Source organism: Microtus pennsylvanicus, chromosome 17, assembly GCF_037038515.1.
Source record: "Microtus pennsylvanicus isolate mMicPen1 chromosome 17, mMicPen1.hap1, whole genome shotgun sequence".
NCBI lineage: Eukaryota > Metazoa > Chordata > Mammalia > Rodentia > Cricetidae > Microtus > Microtus pennsylvanicus.
In genome coordinates this window covers 28659886-28686094 of record NC_134595.1, presented here as the reverse complement: position 1 = coordinate 28686094, position 26209 = coordinate 28659886, and the positions used below count along the sequence as shown (strand labels likewise).

General features: G+C 49.6%; 1 protein-coding gene across 1 annotated transcript in view; it reads left to right on the top strand.

Annotated features, from left to right (window-relative positions):
• The window catches only part of Twist2 (twist family bHLH transcription factor 2), a 51170-nt gene extending 39818 nt beyond the window's left edge, over window positions 1–11352 (top strand). The window contains exon 2 of the mRNA XM_075951396.1: window positions 10692–11352. The gene's annotated coding sequence lies outside the window, so the exon portion shown is untranslated. The remainder of the gene's footprint in view (window positions 1–10691) is intronic.
• The last annotated feature ends 14857 nt before the right edge of the window (window positions 11353–26209 follow it).

Sequence of the window (26209 nt, the reverse complement as noted above, 5' to 3'; positions counted from 1 at the left end):
GGGCTGGTGCTGTCGCAGGGGGCGAGCAGGTGTTCCTTAGCTCCCCCTGAATGCATTTGCTCAGTTAACGCCCCAGAGTTTGCTCTTACGTGTCAGGCGTCTTGCCTGTGAAATAGTGTTTCCGGCCAAGACTTGTGGTCTGGCTGCCCGTCTTAGCCCACCTGTGTCCCGTGTTCTCTCTGTCTCTGAGATGACAATGTTTGACTAGATGGTCCCTGAAGGAGTCTCTGTCCCCACCAGACTGGGATGGGGCAGTTTTTCATCCTCCTTTCCCTCCCCTGGGCTTTATGTGGGAGCTGATTCTGTGACATCTGAGGAAGTCATAATTCACTGGTGAAGTCGTTCCTGCATGTGGAAGCCACGGGGCTTGGAAAGGGGTCAACTCCTCTCTGGTGATCTGACTCACTGGGGTTCTGAGGCAGAGGACTGCCCCCCTTTGCAGCCTCTCAATGGCCTCTGAGGAAGAAAAGTCAGGTGTCACCGAGCAGGAGGCTGGCAGTAAAACAGGGGTGTATGGATGGACAAAGGGACAGGGCGAGCTCCCAGGATGTGGGGTCATCAGTCGGTGGTGGCTAGAGAGTGGTTGTGCAGTGACACTGGGAGAGACGCCAACTTCTCTGGTTGTTTTGGACCATGTGGTCAGGCCATTCCAAAAAGTCAGCCTGGAGTCCCTGGAGGAGGGAGTCAAGTCCAATGAGAAAGTGAGTGTGAGGGAATGAGAGCAATGGTGGGGGTCCCGTTTGTCACACAAGGCAAAATCAGGCCATATGCATGCATGGTCATGGCACTAGAGAGAGAGAAGAGGCGGGGAAGACCTGTCTGGCCACCTATGCAAGCCTTCCCCCTAATCCTCCCTGCAAATGACTCTCCTGTGTGGGCTCAAGAGTGCCAAAATATTGTCATCCAGAGATCTTCAAAATACACAGAACCTTCACCATCACAGGTGCACTGGGGTCATCCTTCCCAAGGCCACCCCATCTGAAGCAGAACCAGAGCAGCCAGTTCCAACATGGCGCACGTATTTCTGAGCCCCACCCTGAACCTGGGAGGGTTTTGGAGACCGCCATCCTCCTGGGACTCTGAGAGCTTCATGCAGGCAGGAGGAGATGCAATATCACCCATGGGTTAATGACCCATGGCAGTAGAGAAGTGTGACATCGTAGAGGGTTAAAAGACCCCCTCCTCTATCAGTGCCACTCCCCGTCTCTGTCTGGCCAACTTTGCTGAGTGCTGTGGCTAGTGTCACAGTCTCCTCATTATCTGATGAGATACACAGCTGAGCTCTGGCCCAGCTCTCCAGGAGCCCACAAAGGAGACCACACAGCCACGGCTTCAGGTAGGCGAGGGCTACAATAGCCCTTTGAAGGGTAGGAACCTCCTGTGAGGGGCCCGGGCACAGCCACCCAGAGGAAACTATAAAAACAAATGAATCCCAGAAGGCCCATTGCTTTGCAATTTTCATTTGCCTCAGAGAAAGAACAGCCTGTCTCTGTCCCCACTCCGTGGCCCCACAGACATCCTTCATCCTGTAGAAGTGCCCCCTACCCCCATCTTCAAGCTCCTCCCATGGTCTCTTTCAGAAGCTCATTCAGACCCACCGGTTTTCAAGGCCAGTCTTGGGGCTCTACACTCTACCTATATGACCTCCCCGCTACCCAAGTCACCCAGAGAGCGCTCAGAGGTACAAGTGGGCAGGCATATCGTCTGGGAGGAAAGGGGGCCCAACTGTTACACACCCACACTTACCGTCTAAATCTCCATTGGTCACTCCCACCCAGCACCTGGCACCCAGTTCCTAGTACCCAGCATCCAGCAAGGAAGCTGGCTCATTCCTCCTGACTTGCCAGAGCCCTAAGGATCCAGGTTAATGTGGCTTGCGGCTCTTGAGAGGCAGCCTGTTTGTCCACTGTTATTTGCTGTCTCTGACCCACCGGGCCTTGCTCTCAGCTGAGTTGGCTGTGAGGATCTGGAATGGAAGAAGATTCTACCGTTAGAAGGAAAACAAGCGGCTTCCTCCCTGGCTGTGCACAGGCATTTGTCAAAAGGACAGCTTTCTGGGGGAGACAGCGACAGGGGTGAGTGTGTGTGGAGGTCGGGGCTGGCAGCGAGCCTGAGGCTGCCCAGAGCTGGTTCCCCCTCAGAGGCCCAGTGCTCTCCTTGAAGCTCTCACCCAGTGGGGAATTAAGCCTTTCAGCTAAGGGAGGTGACTCAGGGCTTATCTCCAGCATCTCAGTGCATGCCGGTTTCAGATGAATGATCCCTCAGGGTGGCCAGCAGTGTCCACCACGTGGCCCATGCGAGGCTGCGTGAGAAACCATGGCCTCTATGTCTAGGATCCTTGAAACTGGCTGGCACAATCTCAGGTTGGGGCCCACCGTGGGGCCAGCCCCAGACAAGGAACAGAGAAATGCCCACGACCTTGCTTCTGCAACTACTCTAGCTTTTCCTGTGATGTGGGCTGTCTCAGTCTAACCTGTGTGACTTGGGCTGTCTCAGTCTAACCTGTGTGACATGGGCTGTCTCAGTCTAACCTGTGTGACATGGGCTGTCTCAGTCTCCGTTCACCTCTCAACAGGGGTGGGCTGCTACTGGATATGAACGCCAAACTCCGCATGCTCAGAAGCAACCTAGAAGAGCTGGAAATTTTGCTCTGCACAGGTGGGGTCTGGGACCCCAGATGACAGCTGACAGGCTCCCGGGTCGGGCAGCAGAATTCAGACTCACTATGGGTCTGGTGTGCCAGTCTGAGGCCTGCAGCTGCCTGATGGGGCAAGGGACTCCTCTTACCCAGGGCTCCTTCCACCTCTCTGTCAAGGTGGGTAAAGCGCTCTGGCGGCCAGCTTTGAGAAGGCACACATGTCAGCACAGACCTGATCTTGGGGTCTTAGAGGTCCCCTCAGGGTGGGGAAGGGAGCTGGCTTGAGGGCGGAGTCAGCAGTGTCTTCTCTCAGCCTAATAACATCAGTCTGGTCTTCACCAACAGCTCTTCCGCTGTCCTTCCGTCCTTCTGTAGAAGGTGACGGCGCAGTACTCTGCAGCTCTTTTGTTTCCCTACAGTATGGAGGATGAGACCAGCAGATAGGACTTGTGTTCCCTGCCCGCCCCCCCCTCGCCCAAGCGTGAAGCGGCCACTGACCTAGTAAAGCCTGTCTTTCCACCATTGCTCATGGCTCTCCCTGAGCTGTTCTCAGTCCACCAGGGTCCAGGCCTACCACTCTCATGCAGTAGGAAGCTGCTGATCACCGGTCATGGTGGGAGGCCCTGTTCTGAGCTCTGCGAGCTGCTAGGTCCTCTCTGGTCTCTTCAATGTGTCCCCCCCCCCCAATATCAACTAAGTGCAAATCAGGTGCTCTTGGCAAGTGTCTTGGTTACTGATCTCTTGCTGTGATGAAACACTATGGTCTTAGCAGAAAGTGTTTATCTGGGGACGTATTTACAGCTCCATAGTCCACGGTGATCTTGGTGGGAAGCAGACAGGCATGGCATTGGAGCCTTAGCTGAGAGTTTTACATCCTGATCCTCCATGCAGTAGGCAGAGAAAGAGATGGGGGAAGGGGAGAGAAGGAAGTGGGAGAGAATGGAGGTAGAGGAAGAGAGAGACTGGACCTGGCCTGGGTTTTTGAAACCTCAAAGCCCACCCCCAGTGACACACCTTCTCCAACAATACCACACCTCCTAATCCAAATAATTCCACCAATGTGGGGAGCACTAAGGGTCAAATACAGGAGCCATTCTCATTCAAACAGCCACATCTGGTGTAGGGCCCCAGATAGAGAAGGAAAGAGCCTCTTCCCCTCCAGACTGTCACCATCATGGCAACCCAGCCAGCTTGAGCACTGGCAGGAAATGTCCCCATGACCCTCAGAGCTCCCACACAGTAATGCCAATCACTACTCCTGCTTAGTGTCTTTGCCCAGAGAGGGTGAACCACACTCCCCAGGCCTCCCCACTCTTGAGTAGATGTTGGGGTTCAGCCCAGGATCTAGCTGTAGACCTGTCACCTGTCACCCTGGCCTTGATGTAGGGATTTTCACTGTCCCTCCTTCCCCAGGTTCCCTGTAGCTTGCTATCCGTTGTGAATTCATAAATTTAACATTTTTGGTCATTTGGAATTGATTCTTAAAAATATTGCTGAGGCCAACACTTGTAATCCCAGCATTTTGAAGGCTGAGGCAGGAGGATTGAACGTTCAAGGCCAGCCTGGTCTGTGTGTTGAGACCCTACCTTCAACATTAACCAAAGCAACAAAAGTCTAACTTGGTTTGCTGATGCCTTAGGGTTTTTAATTCAGATGCGTGGATGAACATTTGGGTCTTGTACCATTGCTCTGGTGTCAGACTGGGTTTGGCGTTTTGTGGCAGTGAGGCTGTAATTGAGCACAGAGTATAGATGAGGAATCTCCATGCTACCAACCTAAAATGGCTGTAAAAATTAGACTCTAAGGCTGGGCGATGGTGGCACATGTTTTTAATCCCAGCACTCGGGAGGCAGAGGCAGGTGGCTCTCTGTGAGTTCGAGGCCAGCCTGGTCTATAAGAGCTAGTTCCAGGACAGGCTCCAAAGCTACAGAGAAACCCTGTCTCGAAAAACAAAACAAAAACATAAACAAAAAAATTAGACTCTAAAATAAATAGGCATGAGTTTAAAAAAAAAACAGGAAATGTACCCTTCTTGCTTACATTTGGAAATAGTTGAATTCACAAAGATAGAAAGTACTGTCCTTTGGCTTCTGTTAAATCCACTGTGAGCCGAGTTCAGTTGTTCACATGGAACCATACAGACCTTTGGTAAATGGACATTTTAGCTGGCAGTTAGTCATGGGTCCATTCTGGGTTCCCGAGGTTCTCCCCCCGCCCCGTCCCCCGCTGGGTTTGGTAGATAGAGTCTTGCAGCAATTAAGAGACTGACCTTCTGGGAGTGGCGGCTCACACTTGTAATCCCAGCACTTGGGATGCAGGAAGCTTGCAAATTTCAGGGCAACCTGGGCAGCGCTCTAGTGGGGGCGGGGGCAGCTCACAGATGGACCACCCAGCCCGAGCACCTGCTGGTGGCATTTCCTGCTGCAACCTCACGAAGACACAATCAGTGTTACCAGCACCCGAAGGGATCCTAATCTGAGGCTGCTCCAGACCCTGTCAGTCTCCCAGCCCAGCCCACAGTGACTCTGCAGGTCCCCCCTCTTTCTCGCCCTCCAATTGGTAGTGGGGGTACCTGTACTGTCTCTCGTCACATTTGTGGAGGCAGAAACTGGACACCCAAGCAAGGTCCCGTCAGTCCCATAGCTGTGACATCCAGTCTCCCCGGTGCCTACTTTGCCCACCAAGACTGAACTTCAAGAATTGTTGTCTGGTAGGGGACACAACTGGGAAACCACTGTGAGTCTGACTGGTCTTGTTTCCTTTTGGGTCTGAATTCCTGTAGGTTTTTCTTCGTCTCAAAATCCAGAAATTTCGTTGTTGGCATGGCCCCCTTTTCCTTCCAGATCCAAGTCCCCTTTTATTCTGAAGGCTTTGCTATTGACTGAGTGGATGGATGTTCCTCATCTCTCTCCTTAATGGCTGACACCCATCTCCAGGACAGGGAGGCTCCCCAGAAGTGTCTGACCTCAGGACTTGCTCCCCAATGTCTACTTTCATTACCTCCTTGATTAAAACCATTTCCTATTTTCAAAGGAAAAAAAAAGACCCTTGGAAGCTCCAGAAAGCTGAGGGGTGAAGTGTTTCTCTATGTAAGAGTCCTAGCTGTCCTGGAACTCACTCTGTAGGCCAGGCTGGTCTCAAACTCACAGAGATCCGTCTGCCTCTGCCTCCCAAGCCCTGGGATTAAAGGCATGTGCTACCACCACCCAGCTCCCGAGAGTCTTTTTTTGATAGTTTTGAACCTGCTCTTTCCCTTGCAGAGCAGAGCAGACCACCTCCTTCCCTGGGGCCTCCTCGTGGGTGCTCCTCATGGACATCTCTGCTCTTGACCCCATGTGTATGATGTGTCTTCTTGGATCATTGCTTGCTCCGAGTTAGGGACTCCTGATTGATGATGCTATTTCCTGCCTCTCTCCAACCACCCCATTGGTGGTTGGTGTGGGCAACTCAGAAATTGTGTCCAGACTCATCCAGAAAAGAATGGGCCCCAACTGGAAGATAGGACTCTCTAGAAGCCCAAGTGCTCCCCAAGTGGGGTGAGCAACGGGGCCCATGTGCACTGATGCCATCCCCAGTTTCCAGTCCAGCTGACTCCTACCCAGCCTGCCATTGGTTTTAGGGATAGCAGGGTGTCAGTATAAGACATAGAAAGCAGGACAGCAGGAGCAGGCTGACAGGGGCTGACCCATTCGAACAAACTGAAAGGCCTTAAGGTCCAGTGGAGCAAAGTTCATCCTTTTCTCCTTCTAGGGGCAAAGGTTCCAATTAATACCTTAACCCTGGACTTCCTCCTGCTGTAGATGATGGCTGCACCTGTGTTTCTGTGGTCACTTCCTCTTCCACCTCTGGGGGCACCACATGAGAAACCCAGATGTGTTATGTGCTTGTGTGTATGTGTGCGTGCATGTGTGTTTTTATACGTGTGTATATATATGTGTGAACAATCATGTGTGTATATGTGTGTATGAGTATATGTATGTGTATATATGTGTACTATGCTTGTGTGTATATGTGTGTTCATGTGTGCATACATATGGGCATATGCATGTGTGTGCATGTGTGTGCACACTCATGCATGTGTACATGTAGACATGCATATATAGGTATCTTTATGCATGTGGGCATACATATGTGCACATACATGTATGTACATGCATTATGTGTATGTGTGTGTTATGCATGTACATATATGTGTGTATGCATGTGTGTATTATTATGTGTATTGTATACATGCATGTGTGTGTTTATGAATGTGTATATGTGTGTACATGCATGTGCATGTGTGCATGACACATGCACATGTGTTTGTGCATATGTATATGTGTGTGCACATATATGAGTGTCTCTGTGTACGTGACTATGCATGTGTGTGTTCATGTACGTTTATATATGTGTGTGCATGTGTGTTTATATGCATGTTTATATATGTGTGTGTGCGCATGAGTGTTTATATGGGTATGCATTCATGTGTGTGCATTCATGTGTGTCTCTGTGTGTGCATATGCATGCATTGTGCATGTGTGTATGCATGCATGTGTGTATGTGTGTGCATGAGTATCTGTTTGTATGGATGTGTGTTTGCATGTGCACACTGTGTGCTTTTTCTGACAGTCCAGCTAAGTTTCCTCTGCCGCGGCATCTGGCCTGAACTTTCCTTGAGACAGTTTTCAGTGTCTAGTTTATATATGTGTTTCTTCTGCTGTCAGACTCTCTGATTCATCTCAGGCTTCTCAGCCACCGGCACCATTCTTTGCACATGCCAGACACTCAGGCCATGCTGGGGGGTAGATGAGTGTGCGCATGGATGGAAGGAAGGGAGGGGAGGGAAGAAATAGTGGAGGGGGGATGAAAGGGCAGACATGGAGCAGACAGACACTTTACAGCCAGAGTGGCATGCCTTCTTTAGGCCCTTATGATGTCTTAGTACCCAGTGGTCCGATTCAGGGGCCACCGCTCTCAGTCCAGCTGTAGCAGATCTGCAGCCTGCTTGGGGCCAGGCAGGGCTGGGGGGGGGGGGGAGCCACAGGAGGCCCATGCACAGGGCGCGGGTAGCCCTGCAGTGGCGAGGCCATCTTGAGCCCAGATGTTTTACATTTGCCCATGTCTACAGACATGTGGGGGTCAAGGTGACATCAAGGGGGTTAGGCTGGGAGGCTCTCAGTCAAGAAGACTAATGAACCTGCCACTTGCTTCTGCCTGAGCCCCAGGCCCCTCCGGCAGATGAAGCCAACCCCAATACGTACCCTACTGGGACAGCCCCTGCCATTCTGGGCTTTTCATGGACTATCCTGTGCTTCCCCTGGTGGGCTGGCTCAGCTCAGATATCAAAAGCTGCTGTAATTATTTCCTCCCACTGAGGAAGGCTTCCATTTAGCTTTCTCCCCCCGCCCCTATTAATTATCTAATTATAACCACATTCTCCAATAGAGCAGCCTTTGACTCTCTGCCCGGGACCACTTTAAAAGGCTTAAATATTTGGAGTACTCTGAACTTGAAAAAGGGGAGAGAGGGAGGAAGAGGGAGCTAGCAAGCACACGTGTGTGTGTATGTGTGTGTGTGTGTGTGTGTGTGTGTGTGTGTGTGTATGTGTGTGTGTGCCTAATTTTAGGGAAAATTTTAGACTTTCCAGATTGTTGTCCTGATTCCAGGGGAAAGCATTTGGGATTTGGGAGCTTTGACAAGCCCCTCACAGATTTCAGGTCCTGGGAACAGTATGGCTGAATGTCTGAGAGCCTTGCACACCAGTGCAGGCGTGGCAGTGTGGTGTGCTGCCCTGGATGGTCAGTAACAAGTCAGATGCAGCCCCTACTGTGGCCTCAGCAGACCTGGCTGCTCCCACCCTTAGTGAAGTCACTAAGTCCCACCCTTAGTGACTTCATCCTCCACACCGTTGACACTTTCAGGGTGCTGTTGATGCTGACAGCAGCTTGAGCCACCTCCTGTCTCCTCCCCCCTGTGGACCACGTGGCGGTAATGCAACCTTGGACTACGCGGTCACCCCCTCTCATTCTGACCCTCAGTCCAGCATCTAAGCAACTCGCTGCACATCCTCAGAGAACTCAAGGTGGGCACAGATGAGTAGTGGAGACCTGTTGTCAGAACCACCGGACCCCTCAAAGATGGGGACATCCCTCCAGCACAGGTGCTTCCTTCCCCAGAGAGCTGTCTTCTGTCCTGTCACCTGTCTGTACACACTGCCTGGAAGGCAGTGTGGTTCCAGACCAGCCTTCACTAAGAGAGGACCATATGTATGTGCATATGTGTACCCATGTATGTATGTATGTATGCATGCATGTATGTATGTGTAAGTGTGTTGCCTCCCAGGTGAACACAGCTCTGTCAGCCAGCATGACATCTGTCATGCTGCCCATATTGAATGCTGCAGGAAACGGCAGCAGTAGAGGCTGTGCTAGGCAACACCCAGAAGGTTCCCACACCACATCCTCGTCAGAGCGGAGTTGGTAAGCGGGATTTAGCGGCAGGCCTCATTGGCTCCATTTTCACTGATTCGCGGGACTTAAAAACCAGTTGTATGACCTTGTAGTGATAGTAGTGTTTTAACTCAGTGACAGCCGGGTGAGCAAGGAACACAACACAAGAAACACTACACACCTCACTGCACATGTATGTCACTCATACCCACTCTATACTTTATACACAGCACACATATGCTATGTACACATATCCCATACCACACACACATTATACACACATAGCATATACCATACACTGCATACAGACATCACATCTTATGCACTCACATACATATACCACATATATACTATATACACACACACCACACATATACTTTACACATACATCACACACACACTGTATATATACATCACACACTACACACATATCACACACCACAATGCTATACACACACCACATGTAGCTATACACACATCACAGATAACACTATACAGACACATCCCATACCACCACACCACACACACTATATATACATCACACACTACACATAAACAGTATCACACACATCACACACATTACACACACACATTTTCTCCACTCAACCTGTACACACGTGTATGCCCCACACCATGCACAAAAGACTGTAAATGAACTCCAGGCCTATACAGATGTTGAAGCTATGGTGCTTTTAGGTCTCAGCTTATACTTTGGGGGAAAAGGGTTGAGATGCTCATAGAAGTTTTATGCACATTAATGCAACTTCTTGGGACTCTACCATTATTTCATTTATATTTTATTTATTTCATATATATTATTTCATATACATAAATGATAATTATATATCATTATATAAAGTTTAAGTATAGATTCCCAAGAATTAGCAAAGGGAAATCCACCTGCCTTGATGGCCCTCCCCAGCAGCTGTCTGTTTTCCAGATCCTCACCCCATCTCTCCCAGCTCTGGGCAGCCCACCACCTACAGTGGCCTCCCAGCAGCCTCACCCACTGTGGGTGTCTCTCTCGGGGGCCAATGTGTGGCCCTGAGAAGAATATGGTGCTCTACTTCTGTGGAACAATAGTCTTTTGTTCTGTCACTTGTATTATTTTTAATAAACCCTGATTGGCCAGTAGCCAGGCAGAAAGTAGAGGCATGGTGACGAGAACAGGAGAATTCTGGGAAGAGGAAAGGTCAGTCTGCATTCGTCACCCAATCAGAGAGGAAGCAAGATGAGAATGCCTCGCTGAAGAAAGGTACCAAGCCATGTGACTAACACAGACAAGAATAATGGGCCAAAAAAAGGCATAAGAAAGAGTTAATAAGAAGCCTGAGCTAATAGGCTAATCAGTTTATGATGACTGTAGACCTCTGTGTGTTTCTTTGGGACTGAATGACTGTGGGACTGGGCAGGACAGAAACCTCAGTCAACACCGTGCTGTGTGGACCCTCCAGGGCCTGGGAACTCTGAGGTCTAGCCCTGCACCTGCCCAGCTTCTGCAGGGTGGGGCTGCTGAGAGCGGTAGAAATGATTCAGGGCCAGCTCTCCGTACCCGCAGCCCCAGGCTCCATCAGAGAACGGCCGTACTTCCCCAAATCTCACCCTCTCTCCTTCTCTTTCAGACCTGCCTGCACATCTCAGGCAAAAGTGGAACCGGATGCGTCCGCGGCTCTGACTTCTGGCACCTGGACAAGCTCGTGGCTCCTCATGCCCCCAGTGCCCCAGCTGAGTGTTCAGAGGGGACAGCAACGGCAAGGGACAGCGACCCAGGTTCACATCCTTCTCAGAGATACCCATGGGATGGGCACCAGCCTACCTGCCAGTGACTTTTGTGCCCTCATCTCCTCACCATTGGATTCTCCTCCTGGGTTTTGGTTTTGGGAAGGGGGATCTTTTTGGAAAGCTCTAGATTCAGAAGTGCATTTATAAGGATATGTTGGATTGTATTTCCCTCTAAGTGCCTTTTTAAATGTATATTTTTAAATAAAACAGAAGTGCATTCTTGTAGAACCTGTTTAAACTGGACCAAGGCTCTCAGAACAAGAACCCAAGACCCCTCCCACCCCAGACCTCCCGTGACTGTTTCGAGGAAGCCTGGAATTCTTGCTCGCACATTCCTGCTCTTTATCTCTCCATGGCCTGCCCAGCTAGCCATTTTTTATATTCCCCGTTCAGTGTATATGTTGCTTATTTGTTTATTTATTGAGATATTTTACCAGCTAAGTGACTGCCACGCGCTGTGTATACTGCTCCACACCCAGGAACAATAAAGAGGCCCGCACAGCCCTGCCGTTGCTCCTCTGTTCTCATCTCTACGCCTGAAACACCTTGTCACTCTAAAGGGGATGAGCAAGGATGAGAGACGTGCATTCGATTCTCCACACGGTAGTAGTTGTAGAACTTTCTAGAAGCCAGCAGTGGTGATGTGTGTTAAGGCCAGTGTCGGCAGACCTAGGCCTGCGAACCAAAGTGTATTGGTTCAGTCCCTGTGACAATAGAACGAACAAGCAAACAAACAGAAATGGGGAGCCAACTTGAAAGACAAAATGCTTACTTTGGCTAATGGCTTCAGAAGCTTTAGTGTGTGAGTGGCTGGCCCCATTGCTTTTGTGCCTGTGGCAAGGCTGTAAACCGTGGCGGGGAGGAGAGTATGGTGGAAAAATCTCACAGTGACCAGTGGTTGGGAAGAAGAGAGAGAGAGAGAGAAGGTGTCAGGGACCCACCGCTAGAGAGGTCTGGCCAAGTTTAAGGCCAGGAAACAGCAAAGGCTCCAAATTGTCACTTCTGAGCAAAACCTCGTTCATGTCCTAGGGCACGTGGCTTACAGTTTCTCCTTCCGGGGACAACAGGAGGCTGCCGGGATAAACATCCTTTGACCAGAGTTTGACGGCGACTGCTCTGTGTCACCAGAGGTGGCTGGAGAAGTGCCCGCATGAGGGTGTGTCTGTAAGACCGTGAAGATGATGGAGCTGGCGGTGACCCACTCCTGTGGGCTGTGGGGTCAGAGATCTCTGTATGATGTCCAGGTTCTGTCAAGGGTGAATGTCCTATGGGGAAGAGTACAATCCAGTCACAGGGGTTTCAAATCCTGACACCAACTTGTATGCTCTAAGTCCAGTGACATTTCCAGATGGTGAGGGCCACCACCCGTGCAGTACGACACAGAGAGGAGGCCAGGACAGTGACCACAGGGCAGACATCAGAGAGCAGAGGCCGGAGGGATGAGGCCAGAAGGCAGCACGGGCCAAGCCATAAGCAGATCACATGTCACATGTGGGGTGATCCTTGGGTTTGTGAAGCACCATCTATGAGATATAGGGTGCAGGGGATAGAGGGCCTTAGGGGGAAGAGCAGAAATGAAGGGTCATGAGGACAGGCTGGCAGTGTGAAGCCAGCAGACATGGGGTGACTGCAGGAACTGACAACTGATAGAATTGGGGGGGGGCTGGGACATGGCAAGAGGCATCCATCTCAAAATGGCATCTTCGTAAGGCTGGGCACAGGCTGCCCAGATTGGCTGCTGAGTGGTTAGAAGGAGGAGGCTTTTGTAGGGAGCTTCATGAGGTTTGACCTCTGCTCCTAAGGTGCCTTGAAGCAAGAGCAATACAGGTCTACTACCTGGGGCAAACGGGCAAGTATGTGTGAGCTTGTGGGGGTGTACATGTTTGTGTGTGTACGTGTATGGCTGTACATGTGTGTGGGTATATGTGTGTGAGCGTACACATGTGTATGTGTACATGTGCACGCACATGTTTAAGTGTGCTTGTACATGTATGTGCACGTATGTGTCCATGTGTGCATGTGTTTGTGCATGCATGTACACGGGCATATTTGTGTGCACATATGTGTGCATGAGTGTACATTTGTGTGTACATGTTTATTTGTGTGCCTACATGTGTGCGCACACGTGTATATGTGTACATATTTGTGTGCACATGTGTGTGCATACGTGTACACAGTTGTCTCTGTGTGGGGTACACATGTTTATTTGTGTGTACATGTGCATATATACATGTTTGTGTGCACGCATGTGTCTTTGTGTATGTCTCTTCATGTGGAAGCTAGGAGTTTGGCAGCTGGTGTTTTCTATCACTCTCCACATCATTTACTTATTTATTTATTTTAGTGGCATTTATTTATATTGCATACATGTGAGCACGTGTGTACAATGGCACACTCGCGCAGGTCTGCAGGAGTCAGCTCTTTCCTTCCGTCAAGCGGTGCTAAACCCAGGCCATCAGACATGAAGACAAATGCCTTTCCCACCAAGCCATCTCACTGACCGTGTTTCTTGAGGCCCTTGTCAATTCAGCTAAGCTGGCTGCTGCAAAGATCTGTCTGGCTCTGCCTCCCCAGGGCTGGGTGTTGGGGTCAGACTTACGCCACCACACCTGAGCTTTTTATGTAAATACTGAGGACTCAAGCAGGTCTTCATGCTGGCAGTCACTTTCCTGACTGAGCAATCTGGCGTCAGGATTCTTGAAGAGCACAGCTCTGGTGGAAGGGACGAGAAGAAGTTGGAAGGAGCCTTGGGGCCCTTGCTGGGAAGGGCTCCATTTCTTTGGCATGGGGTGGCAGAGCTGGGGCCCCTTCTGAATAACTGGGAGCAGTGCAGGCAGCCACCAGTGATCCAGGGAGAGCATGACACCCAGAGATTTTCAGTGCCGGGTCAGATTCCTCCTGACTTCATGGTCCTACAGCCCTCTGAGCTGGATTTCTGCTTACAACACAGAACGTTTTAACAAATGAGTGTCTGATGCTTCCACCAAGAGCAGAAGTTAGAAGACTGCTAGGAATGGCCAGGCTGACACAAGGAAGAACACAGAAAGCTTTCTTGACACATTGATGACTTGAGAGGCCATGGCCAAATGGGAACCTTGACAATGGCTCCGAGGAAAAGCACAGCCAGGTGTAATATTCTTAGAACACAGCTGTTTGTGACCCTGGGGTCATGAATACTCTCCAGGCTCTGGGAAGGCCTCCATGCGTCCCTGCGAAGAATGAGCAGAGATGGCTTTGTGACTTGATAAGATCCACAGCACAAGGAAACAGCAACCAGTATCTGTGAAGAAAGGATGGTGAAAACCAAAAACCTCCCCGGGGGCTGTTTCTAAAGTGAACGGGCAGGGAGGGGCAGAGTTTGGGGTGAACCTCTGGATGTTTGCTGCCAATGCTTGGGGCCACGCAGATGTCTAGGAGTGAGAAGAAATCCTGATAAGGTCAGCACCCACCTCTGAGCACCCCATGCAAGCCAGCTTGCCAGATGGAGGAGTGGGAAGGCCTGTCATTTCATCCTGACATGCTGAAGATAAGCCTAGGGACACCTTGCTATGCTCTGTCTGTGGGGACAGGATCCTCTCGACAGGGCATGCGCATGAGAGCTGCCTGTGCTGCTACAAACTGCTTATCTTTTCTTGTTCAATGGATGGAAGCCCCCCCCGCCCCCACCCCACCATCCCCACCCCACACCGTGGTTGAGTAAAGGATTCACACACCCCGGGGTGGTTGTGCTCCGTGTTTCGCTTTATAGACTTTCCACAAAAGCACTCCTTCCCTTCCTGGCCTTACATCTTGAAAACGTACTGCTCCCTTAGTTTTGTTCAGATTTTAAAGCACTGTTTTGATGCCAAGATTAACAAATGTGACTCTTTATCATATTGGAACTGACCCAGCAATTCACAGATTAAACAAAAGCAGACAAGGCTAAGGAGTTGGAAGGGACTGCGAATTTCTATTAGTTGGATGGTCCACTGACCTCCAGACCCAGTTCCTCCCACTGTCCGTTTTGTGGAATTCTAAAGGTGAGGGGGGATGAGAAGACCTCTCTCTGTTCCCATGTCTTCCTCCTCCATGTGGACAGTCACCACACAGCCATCTCTGTCCCTCCCACTCTGCTGATTGGAGGGGAGGGGATCGCTGGACAACCACTTGGCTGCCAAGAGCCCAGGCATGGGTGGCCTCTATCAAAAGGATGAGCTGGGCCAAGCAGGGTCCTCTAGGGGTTTGGGAAACAGAGGCTGCTCTTGTTGGCTGTGAGAACCGAAGCCAAAAGGATATGATTCCGGAGTCAGCAGCAGGGGTGGGGGAGGTGGTGGCATGCGAACCCTAAGAACACTGGGAGATAGAAAAACAGAATCCATGAGGAAGCAGAGGAAGTAGGCTGGCAGAGGAGCAGCGCAGGGAGGAGAGATGCACTCATCACCCAGGAGCAGGTGAGCGGCGTCTGCTGGCCCTTGCTGGCCTCTACTTAACAGGGCATTCTACTGTACATGGGATGTTTTTTGTCCATGTTCTGCAGCTATAACAAAATACCTGTAATTAGGTCATTTATAAAGAAGAAAAGCTCATTTGACTCATGATTCTGGAGGCTGAAAGTCCAAGTCTGTGGCACTGGTGCCTACTCAATTTCTGGGATGGGCATGCAGAGGTGGTACATGGTGAGACAGAGCAAACATGCTAGCTAGCTCTCTCTTTCTCTTTTCAGAAAGGCAGCAATGCCTCCATAGAGGCACACCTCATCCAGTCCTGTTCACCCCAAGACTTTGCATTCATGTGCGACTTTGGGAATTAAGTTTTTAACACAGGAACTTTTCTTGCCACCTGCAAGCCACACCTCTGTCAACCTCTTAAATCACATCTTGCTTCCATTGCTTCATTGCTTCCATTGATGGTCACATCAGGTCTGCTCATTCTCCACCCAGGGCTTCCTAGCCATCTGACACTCATCTGTTCTAGAGTGCTAGTGCAAAGGGGTTCACACACCTGATACAATTCTGATAAACTTGCTCCTCCAGGTCCCGGAGTGGGACAATTCTGAGGCCATCTGCTCGGTGGCTGCTGAGGGTCCTTGGCACAACTGCCCCCCACTGCCTGCAGTGACATCCACATCAGTGGGGTATCTTGGACCAGGTCTTCTGTCTTTTCTTTATTTTTCAAATCCCACTCTAATCTCACATTTCCTGGGTATTTTATAAAATAAATTACACTGAACAAAATTCTCAGCTCTGTCCCGAGGGAGAAGCAAAGCCAAGGATCCAAAACTCCTACTCCTAGGAACTTGGGGGACAAAGTTGTCAGAACCAATTCCTGTTCAAAACAAAGCTTCAAGAAAATTTAAACCCTAAAATATAAAAGAAAGTGGATCCAGAGCAGCAACAAAGTTTACAAAGTTTGCAAGCACCAGTGTCTCAAGGACAGCAGACTGTGCAGACTGGAGAGTCTGCGGGGAACAGAGACCTACCAAGAGGGAGACTCTACTTAGAGACTCTCTCCACTTCTCTGAAACCTTCTTGTCACCAAACCAGCCACCACATTTCCCACTCTACACCCAAAGTACTTTAACAGTCTTGGTGCTGAGCAGACCACAGAGTAAAATTGACCTGTGAGAAACCGTAAGCACTAACAACATGATTCATGTTTACCCCAAATTTACATGTCTTGGGTGATTAGAACTAAACAAAAATGGAATTATAAAAAAATATTCAAGCATGCTGTGGGAAATAAAAGTATAATTTATATATACAAGTATAATATAAGTATAAACAATGCAAAAAGGGATAAAAAAGCATACATACATCCTAACACAACAATAATCACACTAAATGTAAATGGTCTAAAGATACTAATAGAAAGGAATTTCCAGCTTGGATTTAAAACACAAAACAAAGCAGGACCCCAAACCACTCAGCTACCCTAAGTGTGCATATACTTCACAAAGGAGTTGCAACATAGAGTGGAAGGAGCTGGCAAGCTAGCTCAGTAGGTAAAGGTACTTGCGGCACAAGCCTGACCATCGGCGTCCAACCCCTAGGACCCACATAATGAGAGAGAGAGAACCAACTTCACAAGTTGTTCTCTGACCTCTATACATTGTATATGCATATGATATATATGTAACTGGGTACTCCACAGTCCCTTAATTAATTGTTTCTGTATTTATTGTCATATGCTATAAAAAAAAGAGTTTCTCTGATGAGGGGTGGAGGCACACTATATGTGGGTATAAATATAAGAACTTGGAGGCAGTTCATCACTATTCCATTTAGTATAATAATGTTATTAGGTTCTTCCTATGATCCAGGACCTAGCAAGCCATCTGGATTTTGACCCAATTAATGTACTAGACAGTGCTCCATCTTATTGAGGGGGGCTTAAATCCAACAGAAAAATCTTGAACCAGCCTTGCACTCCTGCCGTATCTTATTTGATCAGTGTTATGGGGACAGAGGACAGCTATGTAACACCCCTCTCTCCCCAAGACTCAGGGATCACAAAAGAAGAGGGAGCCAAGAGACTGTAAGAGTCCGAGATAGTGACATCTGCAATAGGACATGATTGGCTGGTTACAACAGGACTGCTGCACGCATGAACTTGCAGCAGCTGTGACTGCGTGCACAAGACTGGTGCACGATCAAGTCAGGTGCAATCCAGCATGGGCGAGCAAGGCTCATGACGTTCTACCTTTGGATGAGGAAGTGTTGGCAACTGGTGGCCGTTCGGGAGGAAATAGACCAGTTTTTAGGGATGCTCTTACACCCATGCACGTACTTCCAGCACTAAATAGGTTAGGTGGATTTTTTAAAAAATCACATGAAGTTGTGCGGGGGGGGGGGGGGATAGGGGAGGAACTGGAGGGGCAGGAACGGGGATTGAATTTGATAAAAACGCATTATATATATACTCTCAAATGATAAAAGAAATTAGAGGAGAAGATTTTAAACAACCAGTACAGTGTATTCACATTGCAAGAATAAAGATGAAATGGCAGGTGGCCTATCGATAGACGTGCAAAGCATTTGGCAGGGTTCAGCAGCCACTGGTGGTGAGAAGCGACGTTCTCAGAACAGCGGATATAGAAGAGATTTAATTAGGTAAAAGCATCTACCAAGTCCCCATATCCAGATTACATTTACTGCGGAATGTGTGTGTGAGAGAGATAGTGTCAGGCTGACTGCAAATTAACATGCTGGTGGTGGAAGGTTCAGCCACAGCTATATGCCAAGAAAAGGATAAAAATGTAAACACACTGGAAAGGGAGAAGTGAGACTGCCACCTGTAGATGACGTGTCCCTCGACGCCCAAATCCCAGAGTCTAGTTTTTAAAATTCTAGGACATTCATTGAGTTCAGAAGGTTTCCAGATATATGACCAACAGACAAAATTCATTGCATTTGTGTGTATTCGCAATGAACACAGGGTCACAGAGCTGACTGATGAGTGTCTTGTCAACCGGACACAACTGAGAGTCATTTGGGAAGAAGGAAGCTTGACTGAGAAAATTCCTCCTCCAGATCGGGCTGTGGGCAAGCCTATGAGGCATTTTCCAGACTAATGATTGATATGGGAGGGCCCAGCCCATTGAGGCAGTGCCACCTCCAGGCAAGTAGTCCTGAACTGTATACTAAAGCAAACTGAGCAAGCCCTGGAGGAGCAAGCCAGTAAGCAACATTCCTCCACAACCTCTGGTTCAGCTTCCACCTCCGGGTTCCTGCCTTGCATTCCTGCCTCAAATTCCTTCCATGACAAACTGTGATGTGGAACTATAACCTGAAATAAACTCTTTCCTCCCCAGACTGCTTTTAGTTATGGTGTTTATCACAGTGACGGACATCCTAGCCAAGACAGTGAGCTTAGCAATGCAATGCTTTTGCAACTGTTCAGAAAGTGGAAGCTCGGAGATGATGTCACTCTTGCAAAGGACTTGCACACTGAAAGCTACACAAGCTAAGGAAAGCGGTCAGGGGAGAGGGTCTACCACGTTTGTAGGTGCAAATGCTCAGCACGACACAGGTGTCAACGTCTCCCAAACTGATATGCAGATTTAGTGAAATTCCAAGCTAAACCCCAGCACTAGCCACTGTAGAAATAGGCAAGAATATTCAGAAATTCTTACCGAAAGGCAATGAAAGCTGAGAGTTTGCAAACGGAGAACAAACAGGAGAGGTTGGCACGCTGATTTTTCTAAAATTCACTCAGTGTGTATATAAGGAACCCAAGACTGTAACACTGCCTGAATGCCCACAAGAGCGCCCAGGATAGACCCGCGTAAAATACACCCAGAGGATTCGATATGGTGTGGGGACATCTCAGGGATGAAAATGGCCTCTGAGTGTGTGGCAATGGGGCAGATGCACAGCCACAGGCAGAGTGTGGACCACAGTCGGAAACCTCCATCCTCTCAGGATGGATCACAGACGTAAGTGCAAAACCACAGAGCACAAAGTTTTAGGTGGGGGAGAATCTTGGGATCTAGAGTTAGACAAAGAGTTCACGGATTTGACACAAAACACACAATCTACACAAAATTGATGAGCTGGAAACTGAAAGGGTTTGCTAAATGAGCAATTCCTTAAAAATGAAAAACTGGGGCTGGAGAGGGGGCTCCGTGGTTGAGATTGCATGCTGCTCTTCCAGAGGACTCAAGTTTGCTTTCCAATGCACATGTCAGGTGACCTACAACCTCCTGTAACTCTGCACACACACCCAAAAGCAAAAATAAGATAAATAATTTTCTTAAAGGAAATTAAAAATCAAATTACAGGTGACTCTGACTCCTGCCTCTTGATCCTGCCTTGAGTTCCTACCCTGACTTCCTTTGACGATGGACTGTGATGTGGAAAAATATAAGATGAAATAAATTATTTTGTATTTTTATTGAGACTCAACAGAAAAGGGATAAAAACTGTGAGAGACACTTCAAAGGAGAGACTCTATGACAACAAAGCATCATCAGCCACCGGGGAGAGGAAAATGTAATGTCTTTTTACTGTCATCAGAATGGCTATAATGGTCTGTCCTGTCCCTTTAAGAGACAAGCCCTGCCCACTCCCCCTTCCTCCCAGGCAAGGGGATCTTAGTTCTGCTTCCATCCTGTCTCTTCTCTCTTCAGAAAAGGTGGCTGCTGCCTCTTCTCCTCTCCTCCCTCCTCTCTCTCTCCCCTACTCGCTGTTTCTCTCTCCTCTGTTTCTCTCTCCTCTCTCTCTTTCTCTCGCTCTCTCTCCCTTCCTCCCTCCCTCTCCCCTTTCCCCTTCCCTTCCATAACCCACTAAATAAACTATACCTACTTTCTCTGCATGCCATCTACCCATCTGTTCACCTGCCATGGCTCCCGCTGACCTGCCGAGGTCTCTCACCCACTAGCCACCTCCCACCTGCCTGGGACCCACAGAGCCATTCAGTGGTGGGACCCGGCCACCCCTCAGGGAACTGAACCATTTTATCTAAACCATTACATGTATCTAAACCATTACATTGGTGCTATGCCTTGGGTGATGGGACCAGCTGCCCCCCATGGTCGGGAACTACGCCATTTTATCTAAACCATTACAATGGTTGCATACAGTGGCACCCTGGTCTCTGGAGGGGATGCCCAGGACCCCTCCAGGTTACTTCACACTGCCCATGTGACCATTAAAAGATACAGACACTTGAAAGCAGTTTGGAAGGTTTTGAATTCTAAATACTTCACTGCCCAGTGACCCAACAACTTTGGTCCTGGGCTTGTATCCTAGAGAAACCTGCTCGCAGATGCAGATGTCTTCATTAAGACAAATTGTGACACCAGCTGAGCCATAGTCACAGCAGCAAATATGTCTCCACCATGGAGAGAAGCCGCAAAGCACAGCTGGGTTAAGTCTCCAGAAAATTACAATGTGTGGAAGAGTGAATTCCAAAAGATTGCATCTGGACAGAGCAATTTTTATAGCAGACCCGGAGAACAGAGTAGCCATTGCAGGGATAAGGGAGGAAGAAAGGAAAGCCCTCCCTAAAGGATACTGTTAGAGGTCTGGGGACGAGAGGCCCAGGAATCAGAGCTATTGAGGAAGGATGGTAGACTGCTCTGCTTTGGCCACATAAGATCAGGTTTCTGGTCTCATTTTCTGTTGTTCCTTATTACAAGGTGTTCCAGTGTTGGGAACTGGGTAGAAGCCACGTGGGGCCTGCGAGTATTATTTCTAACAACTGCCTGTGAATCTATAATTTTTGATTAAACATTTTCGTTGAAACCAGCAATGCTACATGAAAATACAATTCATGAAGAGGGTACCCTCAGCTGTGAGGAAGTGCCTCTGCATGGCCATGATGTAGACATGAACTCAGTGAAGGGGCTGGAGAGATAGCTCAGTGGTTAAAAACACTAGGTCTTGCAGAAGACCCAGGTTTAGTCCCCAGCACCTATATGGTGGCTCACAACTGCCTGCCATTCCTGTTCTGGGGGATACAGTGCCCTCTTCTGGCCTCTGCCAGCACTGCATGCACATGGTGCATATGCACAAATGCAGATAAAGACCCATAACCCTAAACTAAAACTAGATAAAGGAGAGCAACCGCCATGGGAAAGCTGGGGCTGAAAGGCGACTTCAGTGTTGGGTGAACTCTGGCCTGGGTTTATGACTCCTCTCTGTGTGATCAGTGAAAGCCCCCACAACATAAACAACTCTCAAATTGTCCGGCCCCTTTTCTCCCCCAGTTCCCGTTCTTGCTAACAACGCTTTCCCCTCACTTCCCTTTGTGAGACCCAAGAGGACATAGCCTGAGCTTGCTCTTCTGTTGTCAGTTCCCATCCCGTGAGGACCTGGCTACCATGTGTGTGTTCCCTGCTGGGTCTCTGGTCTCCAGCATGCTGCTTAGCAGATGGGACCAACTCGGTTACTGGCTGAGTGGCTAGAGCTACATGACCCGGTGCTCTGCATCGTTCACTCCAGACAGCTTTGACAGCTCCAGCGAGGTTCTCGGCACTTGTGCGCTGCCCAGCTGTCCAGACTCAGACCCTAAGACCCATTCCTGCTCTAAAGAAGATTTATTCCCTTTGGCCGAATAGCGAGCTCGTTCTTATCTGGATGTAGACTGTTCACAAGAATGGAGGCTGGAGGACAAGCAGCCCTGTAAGAGCACAGTACTCACTCCATCAGAAGGCTGCTGTTCTAGTGTGCAATAACACTGTACCTGTGGCACTCAGCTCTCTCTCTCTCTGCCCTGGACCAAGTTATACTAGGGATAAGGTCCACCCTTGCTGCTCAGTCCTTGGGTCCAAAGGAGTCCCAGGCTGTGGTTCCTTTGTGGTCCCCCAGGTCAGATCCATAGCCAGAGAAGTCACATGGCAGGAAAGTCTCCAAGCTACTTCTCACTTGGAGAGAAAATACACATTTGAATTTGCCCTCCCTCTTGGCACGCTCTGTTTCTATGCTGGATAAGAGTGGCGTGTGCCTTGTCAACCTTCCCCGGCATGTGACTGAGGCAATGACCTCTGGTCTCCTTCTCTACCACCCAAGCTTTCAAGAAAAGGTTTAGTCAGCCAAAAGGGCCCTGTGTGGCTGGGGCCAGATGGATGCTATGACTTCCAACCTGGATGGTGGTAGTGCCCTTGTCGTGGGCTTCTGAAATCTAACTCTGGGGTGACTAGAGCACAGTTCAGTGGTAGCCACTTGCCTTGCATATATGAGGCCCTGGGTTTAAACCCCCAGAAGTTCTGTCAGTTTCTAGCAAACAGAAGCCATGCCAGATGTCCCTGTCAGCTCTTCTAGGAAACACAGGATTGGAGCCTGGAGCCTGTGCGTGGGCACACACACACACAGACACACACACACACACACAGACACAGAGAGACAGACACAGACACACACAGACACACACACAGGGAGAGAGACAGAGAGAGAGAAGGGGGGAGAGGGAGAGACAGAGAGGGAAAGGCAGAAGGAGAGAGGGAGGGAGGGAAGGAGAGAGAGAAAGAGAGAGAGAGACTAGTAGGAACTCTGACCATTATCTTGCTGACCTCTGGCCAGAGCTGCCTTGATCGGAGGCCATTCCCACTGCGTGAGGACCTGAAATGCTTTCTGAGGGCTGGGAGGGTTCTTTCCAGCATGAGTCACCGTCCGCCTCTCTTCCTTAATTAGTGCTCGGGGAGTTGCTGTAACTCTGGTGAAGTCCACAGAAATTAATCAAAGAATCTCTCAGACCTGAAATATAGTGAGAGCTGCCACCGGGCCAAATCCGCAGGCCCCGGGACCTGGACGGCCCAGCAGTGCTCCAGAAGTCATTCTCAGTCTCCCACAGGCTCAACACTCCCTGCCCTGGCACTTCCTTCTGCAGTGTTTGTTTTCTGGAAGGTTTTCCACTTGTTTTTTCTGACTATGGCAATTTCTCAATCCGCCACATACCACAATTCTCAATAAAAAACGGTTCTCATGGAACCCTGGTCCCGAGGGCTTGGCCAAGGACCGCTTCTTGGATGTGGTCCCTGTGTGTCTGCACTTTCTGGGATGCAAAGCACTGGAGGGCCATCCCCACTCAGATAACCCCCAGCCCTGCTAGCCTCCAGAGGATCAGTCGGCCCTACAGGTGCCAGAACCAGGGACTGGTCTGGGAGATGCCCAGCAGTTAGGTCCATTGTTTCAAGAGGCTGAGTATGAAGGAGGGCCACATCGGAAACATTCAAGAGAACAGAGCCACAACTGCAGCACCCAGCCTAAGACGCTGCCCCCATCACCTTTAGCAACCATCCCAGGAGGCCACTCTTCATCTCAAGGGCTCAGCCTGGCAGGCTACCCATAACCCACAGCACCTAGCCCAGAAGGCTCCGCGCCACACACAGCTCTGGCACTAGCCTGATCAACCATAGTGCCCAGCCTAGGCTGTCTGTCCTGGCACCCTCAGCCCCAGCAGATCACAGACCTGGGGGTATAGGAGAGCAAGCACAGTGACACATGGGCTGCCTTATCTTGCAGAAGCACTGGTACGGCCATGATGTGATTTCTCTGTTAAGCAAACTCCAGTGGAGTAGAGGGGAGGGGTCTGAAATACTTTCAAGAAGGAAGGTGGCTCCCACGGAGTCACAGGGAATGGCCAGGAATGCAGTCCCACCAAAACGACCTGCCCTCTCCCTCCAAAACACAGTGTCTCTAAGATAAGCCTATGTGGTCTTAGGATCCCCATGAGCCTACACTGTTTTCATGGCTTTGGCTCTTAGAGTGTTGAGGTTTCCAGAAGCTTTAGAAGGGCTTTCTGTACTGCAGGGCTGGCCATCGGCAGGTACCACCCACAGGGCTTGCCACACTGGCTCAGTGGGGGAAATGAAGGGCGTTAGTGATTGTATTCAACAAGGAGCCTAGAGAGAAATGGCAGACACCCACCTATTGGCTCACCTTGGGCGAACAGGTGAGCTGCTTGCTCGCGTGCTTAGTTTACTACAGGGACTTTTGCCGCAGAATAAACAAACCCTATTTTGGGAAGGGGGACTGGCTCCTGACATCAGGGTCATTAATGTCATAGACGTGGTTGTAAGGGAGGTGTTCATTTCCTACAAGAGCCCTGCTGACAGTCACAAGGCAGACTGAGTTTCCAGAGCAAGAGGCAGAAAGGAGACACGCCCAGCTGAGCCCCTGATCTTAGCCTTGCAGGTGACCAAGGGTGGGAAGCCTAGATGCATGGAACTCACAGCCACACTCACTGTGCCTTCTGCGCTGCTTCCTCCACTCTGGGCTTGGTGCTATTTCCCCAAGTGAATGCTTGTATCTGCAGTCCTTTTCTGATTTTTTTTATTTCATGTGTGTCCGGTGCATGAGTGTGTATACATGCCAAAGGATGCATGTGTGTGTGTGGGCCAGAGGAGAATGTCAAATGTCCCTCTCTATCACTCTCAACCTTATTCCCTCGGGACAGTATCTCTCACTGAGCCCAGAGCCCCAGGCTTTTCAGCGAGGCTGGCAGGCAGCAAGCTCCAGTGATCCACCTTGCCCTCTATCCCAGCATTTCAGTTGATATGTGCTGGTAAAGTCACTTTCTTGACAAGATCAGAACATGGTGTGGGTGTCCTCATCTCGGCTCAAACTCTGAAATTATCTTTAGCAGAGAGCACATTTTCCTCCCGGGGATGTGGGCAGTGTCTGGGTTAGCTTGGTTGTCCCCGGTGTGTGCTGTTGATCTGCCTGCAATGCTCGGGACATGGGTCTCACATCTTCAAGTGCCCTGACCTGGCTGCACAAACTGTTCGTTTGTCCCCAGTCCTCTGCTCCTCCCAGGGCATTGGCCTAGGCCGAGAGTGGAGTAGTGTCCTTGATCTGACCCCAGCAATCACGGGACCTTGTTGGAGGGAGATGAGCAGAAATGGATGGCCAAACGGCAGGGAGAAGAGAAGCTGTCTTCTGCCCTGTTCTATGCTTAGAGTTTCTATTGCTGTGGAAAGACACCATGGCCAAGGCATCTCTTAGAAAGTATTGAATTGGGGGCTGGCTTATAGTTTCAGAGGGCTAGTCCATTATCATCACGGAGGGGAACATGAAGGCATGCAGCGGGCATGGTGCTGGAGCAGGAGCTGAGGGTTCCACATCCTGATCCACCAGCAGCAAGCAGAGAGCCACTGGGTCTGGCATGGACTTTTGAAACCTCAAAGCCCACCCCCAGTGACACACTTTCTCCAACAAGGCCACACCTACACCAACATGGCCACCCATTCTAGCCCTTCTCAAAGAGTTCACCAACTGGGGATGGAGTGTGCAAATATATGGACCTATGGGGGCCATTCTCATCCAACCACCAACACACACGCACACACACACTCACACATCTCTAAAGTCCAAGTCAAAACATCGTTGGGGTGGAATCAGCAGAGGCCTGGAGAAAACAAACTGGGAAGACAGCAGCTCGCAAACTGTTAGTCAGTCAATGAACACACATCAAAATGTCAACAGAAAGGAAAACCGAGGCCAGGGCTGCCCACAGCCACTCTGACCACAGTATGGAGGACATGCGTCAGTCAAGAACTCCCTGACAAAAATGCCCTCTCGTTCCACATGAAAGACACATTCCTGGGTAACCGACCGATCAAGGAGCAGACGAAGCCTGTGGTAAAACATGTTTTAGGTTGGAAGATTTAAAAATTACACACCAAGATGAAGTTTCGGTCACAGCCGTGAGCAGAGGGATTTCCGGGGTTTCAAATGCCTTCTTTAGCAAAACAAAGAATAAAAAAAGAAAATGATCCAACAACGTCTGCCATCTATGACCTTCAGAAGGTCTGAGGAACCAGATGAAAAAAAATCTAACTGGAGTAGGGTAAGTGTTTAAAGACGAAGGAAGCTCAGCCAGCCACTACAGCCAAGAGCTCATCCAAACAAAATAAATTAGGGTATTTGGGGCTAATCTT